The sequence below is a fragment of the Rattus norvegicus genome, chromosome X (assembly GCF_036323735.1).
Source record: "Rattus norvegicus strain BN/NHsdMcwi chromosome X, GRCr8, whole genome shotgun sequence".
In the NCBI taxonomy this organism is placed as follows: Eukaryota; Metazoa; Chordata; class Mammalia; order Rodentia; family Muridae; genus Rattus; species Rattus norvegicus.
In genome coordinates, this window is record NC_086039.1 from 10,688,000 (window position 1) to 10,699,372 (window position 11,373).

General features: G+C 35.7%; 1 pseudogene; it reads right to left on the minus strand.

Moving 5' to 3' along the window:
- Positions 1 to 554: 554 nt before the first annotated feature.
- On the minus strand, positions 555 to 2,920 carry LOC103690799 (cytochrome b-c1 complex subunit 7 pseudogene; annotated as a pseudogene).
- Between the last annotated feature and the right edge of the window lie 8,453 nt (positions 2,921 to 11,373).

Genomic DNA, 11,373 nt, shown 5'->3' on the forward strand with positions numbered 1-11,373 from the left:
TTAGATAGTTCTTATTCTGTAAATGCAAATTCCTGCCTCTAGAAAAACTACTTGGATACATATTGACTTTAAAAGATTATTAATGTTGTAATGGTTATTAGTATATGATAACTATTTATATATTTATTTTTATGTATCTGTGAGAACATTTTCTAAAGGCAAAACTCTAGGATACCTAAGAAAATAAGCCAAAAAGAGATGCCAAATGTCCAATAATAGCATGATGACACATCTTTGCATTTTTGAATCACTATTATGTGTATAAATGTGAGGAAAAGTAAGAGACACAGTAGAGTGCAAGCTCATGGCTAGTGTGGATTTGCCACCGTGAATGTGTGATGGGAGGTTTATAAACAGGATTTGTGGACCCTATGAATTATAATCTTCTGCTATGATATTGCAACTTTGATGATGGCTGTGTGAGTATCTTTAAGATAAAATTTAAAAGTTCACATGAAATAGAAAGGCATTATTAATATTGATATTAAACTTGAGAACACAGATATTAAGGGGAATGATTATTTCAAGTAAGCTTCATTTGTAACAGTTATCTCTTAACACTGGCTTTGGCTAACCTGCCTACTCATGAGGTGTAGCCGGCTAGAAGTCCCTGGTCGAATGGCATCTGATCATAAGAATCACATTAGAGATTATCAAATAGTGACTTGGAATTTATTTTAAACAGTACATCATGAGATCCTTATGATTAAGTATAGATAACTTCTGCCCCTCTTCAAACCCTCTTCAAACCCCATTTTTTCAGTATATTGCTTTCTTCCATCATCACAAAAGGAAATGTTATGCCTCATCACATTTTTTATCTTATCAATGAGATAAATCTGAAAGACAGAACAAAAACAGTTGAAGTTTTCAACAACAGTCTACTGTTAGAAAAACATATGCTTACATATTTGCCTATAAATCTAAGAATATATAAAAATTGGAAAGAATAGAGCTACCTTTTTGGACATTAAAAGTGGGTGACTGTAAATCAGTGCTTTTATGTATTCATGCTTTCATTCATTCATACATTTGTTAACTCAACAAATATTTACTGGATATTTATTCTGCACCAAACATTATATGGTTTGAGGGAAGAACACTGGATGCATTAACAAAAGGATGTTTAGGTTTCAAGTAACTCCCAATGGCTAACCCTTTAAGATTGGTAGAATCTATACCACATGAAATTGTAACCTACCTTAAATGCATGTACTAAATAGAATTTCTTGATGTTTACCCTATTTTTAATAAAAATTCTAAAAATATTGTTTAAATATCTATATTGTGTATAAAGAGATTTTTAAAAAGAAAATCAATAAAATGCTTTTATAACATGTTACTAATAAACCAATATTGAATAATGGGTAAATCAGTTTGGGTAACTTCCCAAAATAATTGGGTTTTCCAAGAACATTATAGAAGATAAACATCAAGATCGATAAGTCCTGAGGTTGCAAGAGTTGTTATTGATTTATGGCCTTGCTTACTTGCCAGCAAAATAATTGCTGTAGAGAGGTTGACTTATGGTAACAAATCACAATGGGGATGCTAGTGTCTTCCTTAACCCAAGTTTAAAAACTAGAAAACATCCAAATAAGCTTATTTTATTGAAATTCATAATTAATAATATATACTATTCACCAAACACGTACCTACTTTGTGGTGAATCTGTCATGCATATGTGTAATATTATTTAAAAATTACCAAATAATCCTCTGAGAGACATTATTTTTCTTGTCTCACACAATGGAAAATTTGAAATTCAGAAAAGTTAACCAACTTGTCTAAGGTCACATGTAAATAGGAAGCTGCAAAGCAGTGTTAACACATGTCATTCTTTCCCATGCTTTGATACAGTTGAATATCACATGGGAGATATTAATAAACAGAATTTAAGAAATGCAATTTTATTAGCTGAGACAATCATTTGCTTGTCTATTATATGATTATAGGTTTTGCTTGATAGTAGACTTTCCATCACCATATCTAGGACACCAACATTCCTGAAAAAGTTGATTTGAAGACAATGATGAATCAGTAAAAGTTCCATGACTATGAACTAGACATGGCTTAATTAACAAGAGTTAAAGTTGATGGAGTATTCGGTATTTATTATTGCTTCACATTTTTATATGCGTATAGATTTCCTTTGTAAAATCAATTCTTTTCATTTTTGTACAACTTTTTTATTCCTTTAAGGTTTGTTATCATTCCCCAGCCATACACAAGCCCTCTGAGACTGTCACTAATTCTTAGCTGTTCTCTTTACAGCAGTTTGTATCTCAGCAGAGGATATAAGAAATTCATACCTTGAGCCTTTACACTGATATTCATTTGAGGTTCTAGGAAAATATGTGACTTTCTGAAAGTCTATGTCAAAGAAAAGCATAAAGGGTCTCTCCATTGTCTCTCCACTTAGAAACAAGAAGATTCATTTCCCAACCAAAAAAAAATCATTTTTATAGTTACAATAGACATTTATTTAAAGTGAGACTTATGTAGAGCAAATAATTCTTAAATTGTAATTCTGGTTGAAATAACTTCATAAAAATATGGAAAGACCAGGCACACACACAGATCTTTACTACAAGATCATTTCTTCGTCCACTCTCCTTTCTTTCCCAAATAACTTCTTTCATATACGGTTCAAGGTACAATTTGTCCTCCTCATATTTTGTCCACTGATCCTTAGGCAAGATCTAATACCTCATAGTCAGGTCTAGGGATCTCCTAATAACATTCTGCTATTATAAAGGTCCTCAGGAAGCCTTCTTATGGCTTCTCTTCCATCTTCAGTTTAATGTATTGTATCATCTCACATTAACCCCAGTTTACAGAGTCCTGCAGCATTATAATACCAATTTTGAAAAACATCCAGCCACCTACTTGATGCTACAACTATAGATCTGCCTGCCATTTTGAACTAAGAGTTATTTTGACCTAAAGAAACATCTTGAACTTATCTTAAGACACTATAGAATAATTTTACTGAACAAATCAAGAAAGAAATTACAAAACAAATCTAGATTGAACATGAAAACAACAAATCAAAACCTATGGGTCATAATGAAGGTAGCTCTAAGAGGAACATTTATAGCATTAAGTGCCTACCCAAAACTTTTAGGGATCTTAAATTATTTAATGTTGTGCCTGAAGGCCTTAGGAAAATCAAAACAACATTGAAAAGAATTCAGTGAAAAGATTGTCCAAGATCTGTCTTTTAGTAATAGCCTTTACTCCAACATAGTATACCCAGGTCAGCAACATTATAAATGCAGTGGTTCTCTTCAAGCACTTTTATTCCATACATGCTTCCTTCATTCTCAGATATCTCTCTGACCCTTGCCTGGCCAGTAGCCAGAAAGCCATCTCTATCCAAAGACACACATCATGATCTCATTAATGTTCATTGATTATGAAGATTGAGCACAATAGTCAATACTAATGAAATAGATTATATTCCACTATACTTCAAAAAGTGTGATCTTTAGCAAACCAAATACTATCCCTTTCTATGGTTATTGGATGGGTGGATGCATACCATGAACTACTTATGTTTTTGAAAAATATGAAAAAGTAGGAATGGCTGTAAATATATAGGATACACTGTAAATATATAGGAAGAAAATACAGGGAGCTGCATATACTTAGAAGTTCTTAACTATTATAGCATGACTATAGAAAGAGTGTGAGTGGATAGATGTAACAAGTCTTTACATGACTTTTTTCTCATTCCCAGCTTTCCTAGGAGATATAAAGTGCATCTATCCTTCTCTACAAAAGAAGAGTCTTTGACTTGTGAAATAAGTCAGAACTTAGCAATAACTTCTTAGCTAAACTATTTTCCCTCTGAATTTATGGACTTACCTTGCCATTCCAGAAGAAGTGATGCAAACCAAATAAGGAATTATTTATAAATATGACTTTTTCATTGTGTGCTATGTATTTCCCTTTAATTCCCTTCACTTTTGTTAGATTTAATATTGTCTTCTCTACCCTGTCCAGCACCATGAGAAACTGTTTTCCTTGAATTCATTATTTAATTGGATATTTTATGTATTTACATTTCAAATGTTATCCCCTTTCCCAGTTTCCTCTCTGGAACTCCCTTATCATCTCCTTTACTCCTACATCTATGAGGATGTGCCCACTCTGCCCACTCACTCAAACCTCACACTCTGGCATCCCCCTACACTGGGGAATTGAGCCTTCTCAGAACCAAGGGCCTCTCCTATTGATGCCAGACCTTGAATTCTATTGGCAGATCCACTGTCTTCCGACTTCTGACTAACTTCAGTTAATGGCAGATACTGGCCAAAATGAGATGAGTGAGGAATGAGATGAGGATACTTTTATTTCCCTGGCTTCACTATGGGTGGATCACAAGGTTTTACCAAAAGCCACACAAGTTCTCCTAAATGGCCCTCCCACCATAGTTGCCTTCTCTAGGTTTTAACAACTGAGTATACTCTCACTTTCCCCTTTCAGACCTAAGGCTGGTTGTGGGTTTCCAATATTTCTACATGTGGATTATCCTACTATTTCATGTTGATTTTCTTTTCTTGCTCCTATGAATTTGATTACAACCAAATTTACTAAATTCTCTTTAAATTTTCATAACCATGATTCTATTGCAATGCTGGTTAAAGCAACTGGTTTATAGAAGACAGACTCAGCATCAAGAAAATCTGGTTGTTTTTGTTTTTTGAGTTATTTTTGGGTTTTGTTTTTGGATTTTTGGGGATGTTTTGACACTAGAAAGGCAGTGGAGTGTCCTGGCATCCCAAACTTTATTTATTCTCAGATTTTCATAGGAGTACTTTTTGAAGGATGTTTTCAGAAACAGTCTGACCATTCTAGATGAAGCAGGCATTCTAGCATCTAACTACAGATGGAGCCAAAATGTGAAGAGGGTACAGGAAGATAGGTAGTTCCAAACATTGTGCTTTGAAAAGCAAACTTGGTATTTTTATATGGCTATGAAAGAGGTATTGTTCAAAACAGGTAAATCAGAGTTACAATGTAGGAAAAATGTAACTAGTGCCACTAAACTCTTTTAACTCTTAACTCTTAAAAGGTAAACTCTTTTGGAAAATTTAGTAAATATTACTGTCAAAACACTGTTAGTCCCTCTTCAGCAAAAAAGTGTTTTAAAAGACAAAAGAACACAAATATCTAAGATTAATTTGTAGTAAATGAATATTTAGAGAAATTAAGATAAATAAAATTTGTACATAGAACTGAATATCCCTTATTCTAAATAAAAATGCTACTACTGTCAGAATCTCACAAACAAGTGACCATTAATAATAACCACTGACCTTACTTTGAGAAAAAAATCAAAATTTGAAAATCCCTTTGTTCTAGAGTCTAAATTTCTGTAAGTTTTCCAACCTGCTTCTATTTCTTTTCTTTATGACACACTGCCAAGTATTTTAAAATAAATCATCAATCAAAAAGGCCTAGATAAACATACAGTAATAAACATATATCGATTCAGTATTGGATAATCAACTGGTACACTCTTCCCTTGGGAAGACTTTTTCCAACTCTCAGCAATCCTTGGTTTCCTTATTTTTATAAGACTGAGGCCTCATTCCATCCACTTCAGCATGTCTGTTGCCCTTGTTTAGCTCAAGTATAAGCATTTATGTTGGTGAGAACCTATGGTTGTACATTCTGACATTTCTAGAAGACTCAATCTCACAGAAAATTCTGTGAGGCTCTGGCTATTACAATCTTTTTTATTTCCTCTTCCACAGTTCTATCTGAGCCTTAGGTATAGCCCTGAAAACACACATACAAGTAGTATAGAGACTAAAGAAGTTATATCGAGGAATATATATGTATACATAGTGAATATATATATATATATATATATGTACAATAAAAAGGTATGAAAAAACAAGAATTTGAAAGAAAGCAAGGAAAAGTACATGGAAGTGTTTGTGAGGAGAAACAGGATAGGAAAAATTATGTAATTATTCATAATAATTGTAATAATAAATGTAATCGTCTCAAAGATAAAAATGTAGTAGAAAAATCAAAAAGAGAAATCTCTGAAAAAGGAAAAATGGAAAATAGAATCATTTAGTCTTTGAAAAGACTAATAGTATTTATAAAACAAGGCTGAAAAATAGTAAGAGGAAAAAACTTTTTGTTAAATATATTAATAAAAAGATTGTTGGAATTTAAAAATACATGATAGATAGTAAGCATTCAAAAAATGTAAAAAATACATCAACTCTGCCTGGGGCAGAGTCAGTGCTCAAGAAGACCCCTCTGATACCCAGAGACAGCTTTTTTCCTAGCAGGTCCATCGAACAGAACCAGACTCCCAGGTGAGACACCTCTCTTAATACTTAGCCTAACTGGGACCCCCAAAAGGCCAGTGGAGATGGGACCTATCCACCCTTCTGGAGACACATCTTCTGACCTGCAACTCTACCCAGGGCAGATCCAGTGCTCCAGACTGCCTCCCATACCCAGAGAAAACTTGACTCCAAGGAGGTCTGTCACAACAAGGTTCACAGTTGAGTACCCCTCCCCAAAACCTGGCCTAACTGGAATCCCCACAGGGCCCAACTGATACAGTACCTATCCACCCTGCCATAGACACATGAACTCTCTTGTCCTCAATTGCAACTAGGAGCAGATCAGGTACTACAGTACTCCTCCTATGCACACAATCAGAGACAGCCTGACTCTGAGGAGGTCCATCATAACCATGCTCTCAGGCTCACAGGAAGTACAAGCTCCAGTCAGAAACAGCAAGGCCAGTAAACATCAGAGACAACCAAATTGCAAGAGGCAAGAGCAAAAATATAAGCAACAGAAACTAATGCCACTTGGCACCATCAGAACCCAGTTCTTCCATCATAGCAAGCACTAGATACACCAACATATTTGAAAAGAAAGATTCTGACATAAAATCCCATCTCATGAAGATGGTAGAGGACCCTAAGGATGATATAAATAACTCCATTAAAGAAATTCAGGAGAACACAGGTAAACAGGTAGGAACCCTTAACGAGGAAATACAAAAGTCCCTTGAAGAAATACAGGAAAACACAACAAACAGGTAAAGGAATTGAAACAACATGCCCACAATCTAAAAATGGAAATCGAAACAATAAAGAAATCACAACGGAAGGTAATCATACAGGTGGAAAACCTAGAAAAAGACCAAGAGTTACGGACCCTGGTGCACAGGGGCTCCCAGAAAGGGCGGCACAGGTCCTCCTGGTTGCTGCCCTCATGGAGAGCTCATAAGCAACACACCACGAGCAAACTTGACCCTCAGGACCACAGGTAAGACCAACTTTTCTGTTCCAAGTGACCTGCCTGGTGAACTCAGGACATAGGCCCACAGGAACAGCTGAAGACCTCTAGACAGGAAAAACTACATACCCAAAAGCAGAACACACTGTTCCCATAACTGGCTGAAAGAAAACAGGAAAACAGGTTTACAGCACTCCTGACACACAGGCTTACAGGACAGTCTAGCCATTGTCAGAAATAGCAGAACAAAGTAACACCAGAGATAATCTTATGGTGAAAGGCAAGTACAGGCACCCAAGTAACAGAAACCAAGACTACATGGCATCATCGGAGCCCAATTCTCACACCAAAGCAAACAGTGAATATCCAAACACACCAGAAAAGCAAGATCTAGATTTAAAATCATATTTGATCATGATGCTGGAGGATTTCAAGAAAGACATGAAGAACTCCCTTAGAGAAACGCAGGAAAACATGAATAAAAAAGTGGAAGCCTATAGAGAGGAATCACAAAAATCCCTGAAAGAATTCCAGGAAAACACAATCAAACAGTTGAAGGAATTAAAAACGGAAATAGAAGTAATCAAGAAAGAACACAGGAAAACAACACTGGATATAGAAAAACAAAGGAAGAGACAAGGAGCCGTAGATACAAGCATCACCAACAGAATACAAGAGAGAGAAGAGAAAATCTCAGGAGCAGAAGTTTCCATAGAAATCATCGACAAAACAGTCAAAGATAATGTAAAACGGAAAAGGCTACTGGTCCAAAACATACAGGAAATCCAGGACTTAATGAGAAGATCAGACCTAAGGATAATAGGTATAGAAGAGAGTGGAGACTCCCAGCTCAAAGGACCAGTAAATATCTTCAACAAAATCATAGAAGAAAACTTCCCTAACCTAAAGAAAGAGATGCCCATAAGCATAAAAGAAGCTTACAGAACTCCAAATACATTGGACAAAAAAAATAACCTCCTTCCATCACATAGTAGTCAAAACACCAAATGCACAAAATAAAGAATATTAAAAGCCGTGAGGGAAAAAGATCAAGTAACATATAAAGGCAGACCTATCAGAATCATACCAGACTTCTCGGCAGAGACTATGAAAGCCAGAAGATCCTGGACAGAGGTCATACAGACCCTAGGAGAACACAAATGCCATCCCAGGTTACTATACCGTACAAAACTATCAATTAACATAGATGGAGAAACCAAGATATTCCATGACAAAACCAAATTTACACAATATCATTCTACAAATCCAGCACTACAAAGGATAATAAATGGCAATGCCCAACATAAAGAGGCAAGCTACACCCTAGAAAAAGCAAGAAACTAATTGTCTTGGCAACAAAACAAAGAGAAGAAAAGTACACAAACATAATGTCACATCCAAATATGAATACAACAGGAAGAAACAATCACTATTCCTTACTATAACTCAACATCAGTGGACACAACTCCCCAATAAAAAGATAGATGAACAAACTGGATAATCAATGAGGACCCTGCATTCTGCTGCCTACAGAAAACACACCTCAGAGACGAAGACAGACACTACCTCAGAGTGAAAGGCTGGAAAACAACTTTTCAAGCAAATGGTCAGAAGAAGCAAGCTGGAGTTAACAGTCTAATATACAATAAAATCAATTTTCAACTAAAAGTCATCAAAAAAGATAAGGAAGGACACTTCATATTCATCAAAGGAAAAATCCAGTGAGAGGAACTCTCAATCTTAAATATCTATGCTCCAAATACAAGGGCACCAACGTATGTAAAAGAAACCTTACTAAAGCTCAAAACACACATTGCACCTCACACAATAAGAGTAGGAGATTTCAACACCCCACTCTCATCAATGGGCAGGTCATGGAAACAGAAATTAAACAGAGACGTAGACATACTAAGAGAAGTCATGAACCAAATGGACTTAACAGATATTTATAAAACATTCTATCCTAAAGCAAAAGTATGTACATTCTTCTCAGCACCTCATGGTACTTTCTCCAAAATTGACCATATAATTGGTAAACACAGGCCTCAACAGATACAGAAAGATAGAAATTATCCCATGAGTCCTATCACACCACCATGGCCTAAAGCTGGATTTCAGTAACAATAAGGGAAGAACGCCCACATATACAAGGAAGTTGAACAATGCTCCACCCAATGGTAAACTCGTCAAGGGAGAAATAAAGAAAGAAATTAAAAACTTTTTAGAATTTAATGAAAATGAAGGTACAACATACCCAAACTCATGGGACACAATGAAAGCTGTGCTAAGAGGAAAACTCATAGCGCTGAGTGCCTGCAGAAAGAAACAGGAAAGAGCATATGTCAGCAGCTTGACTGCACACCTAAAAGCTCTAGAACAAAAAGAAGCAAGTACACCAAGGAGAAGTAGAAGGCAGGAAATAATCAAACTCAGAGCTGAAATCAACCAAGTAGGAACAAAAAGGAACATAGAAAGAATCAACAGAACCAAAAGTTGGTTCTTTGACAAAATCAACAAGATAGATAAACCCTTAGACAGACTAATGAGAGGACACAGAGAGTGTGTCCAAATTAACAAAATTAGAAATGAAAAGGGAGGCATAAATACAGATTCAGAGGAAATTAAAAAAATCATTGATCCTACTACAAACGCCTATATTCAACAAAACTTGAAAATCTGCAGGAAATGTACAATTTCCTAGACAAATACCAGGTACCGAAGTTAAAACAGATAACAGATAAACCATGTGCACAACCCCATAACTCCTAATGAAGTAGAAGCAGTCATTAAAGGTCTCCCATCCAATAAAAGCCCAGGACCAAAAGGGTTTAGTGCAGAATTCTATCACACCTTCATAGAAGACCTCATACCAATACTATACAATCTATTCCACAAAATTGAAACAGACGGAGCACTACCGAATTCCTTCTATGAAGCCACAATTACTCTTATACCTAAACCACACAAAGACCCAACAAAGAAAGAGAACTTCAGACCAATTTCCCTTATGAATATCGACGCAAAAATACCCAACAAAATTCTGGCAAACTGAATCCAAGAGCACATCAAAACAATCATCCACCATGATCAAGTAGTCTTCATCCCAGGCATGCAGGGATGGTTTAAAATACAGAAAACCATCAACGTGATCCATTAAAAAAGCAAACTGAAAGAACAAAACCACATGATCATTTCATTAGATGCTGAGAAAGCATTTGACAAAATTCAACACCCCTTCATGATAAAAGTCCTGGAAAGAATAGGAATTCAAGGCCTATACCTAAACATACTAAAAGCCTTATACAGCAAACCAGTTGCTAACATTAAATTAAATGGAGAGAAATTTGAAGCAATCCCACTAAAATCAGGGACTAGACAAGGCTGCCCACTCTCTCCCTACTTATTCAATATAGTTCTTGAAGTTCCAGACAGAGCAATAAGACAACAAAAGGAGATCCAGAGGATACAGATTGGAAAAGAAGAAGTGAAAATATCACTATTTGCAGATGATATGATAGTATATTTAAGTGATCCCAAAAGTTCCACCAGAGAACTACTAAAGCTGATAAACAACTTCAGCAAAATGGCTGGGTATAAAATTAACTCAAATAAATCAGTAGCCCTCCTCTACACAAAAGAGAAATAAGCCAAGAAAGAAATTAGGGAAATGACACCCTTCATAATAGTCCCCAATAATATAAAGTACCTCGGTGTTACTTTAACCAAACAAGTAAAAGAACTGTACAATAAGAGCTTCAAGACTCTGAAGAAAGAAATTGAAGAAGACGGCAGAAGTTGGAAAGATCTCCCATGCAAATGGATTGGAAGGATTTATATAGTAAAAATGGCCATTTTACCACAAGCGATCTACAGATTCAATGTAATCCCCATCAAAATACCAATCCAATTCTTCAAAGAGTTAGACAGAACAATGTGCAAATTCATCTTGAATAACAAAAAACCCAGGATAGCTAAAACTATCCTCAACAATAAAAGGACTTCAGGGGGAACCACTATCCCTGAACTCAAGCAGTATTACAGAGCAATAGTGATAAAAACTGCATGGTATTGGTACAGAGACAGACAGAT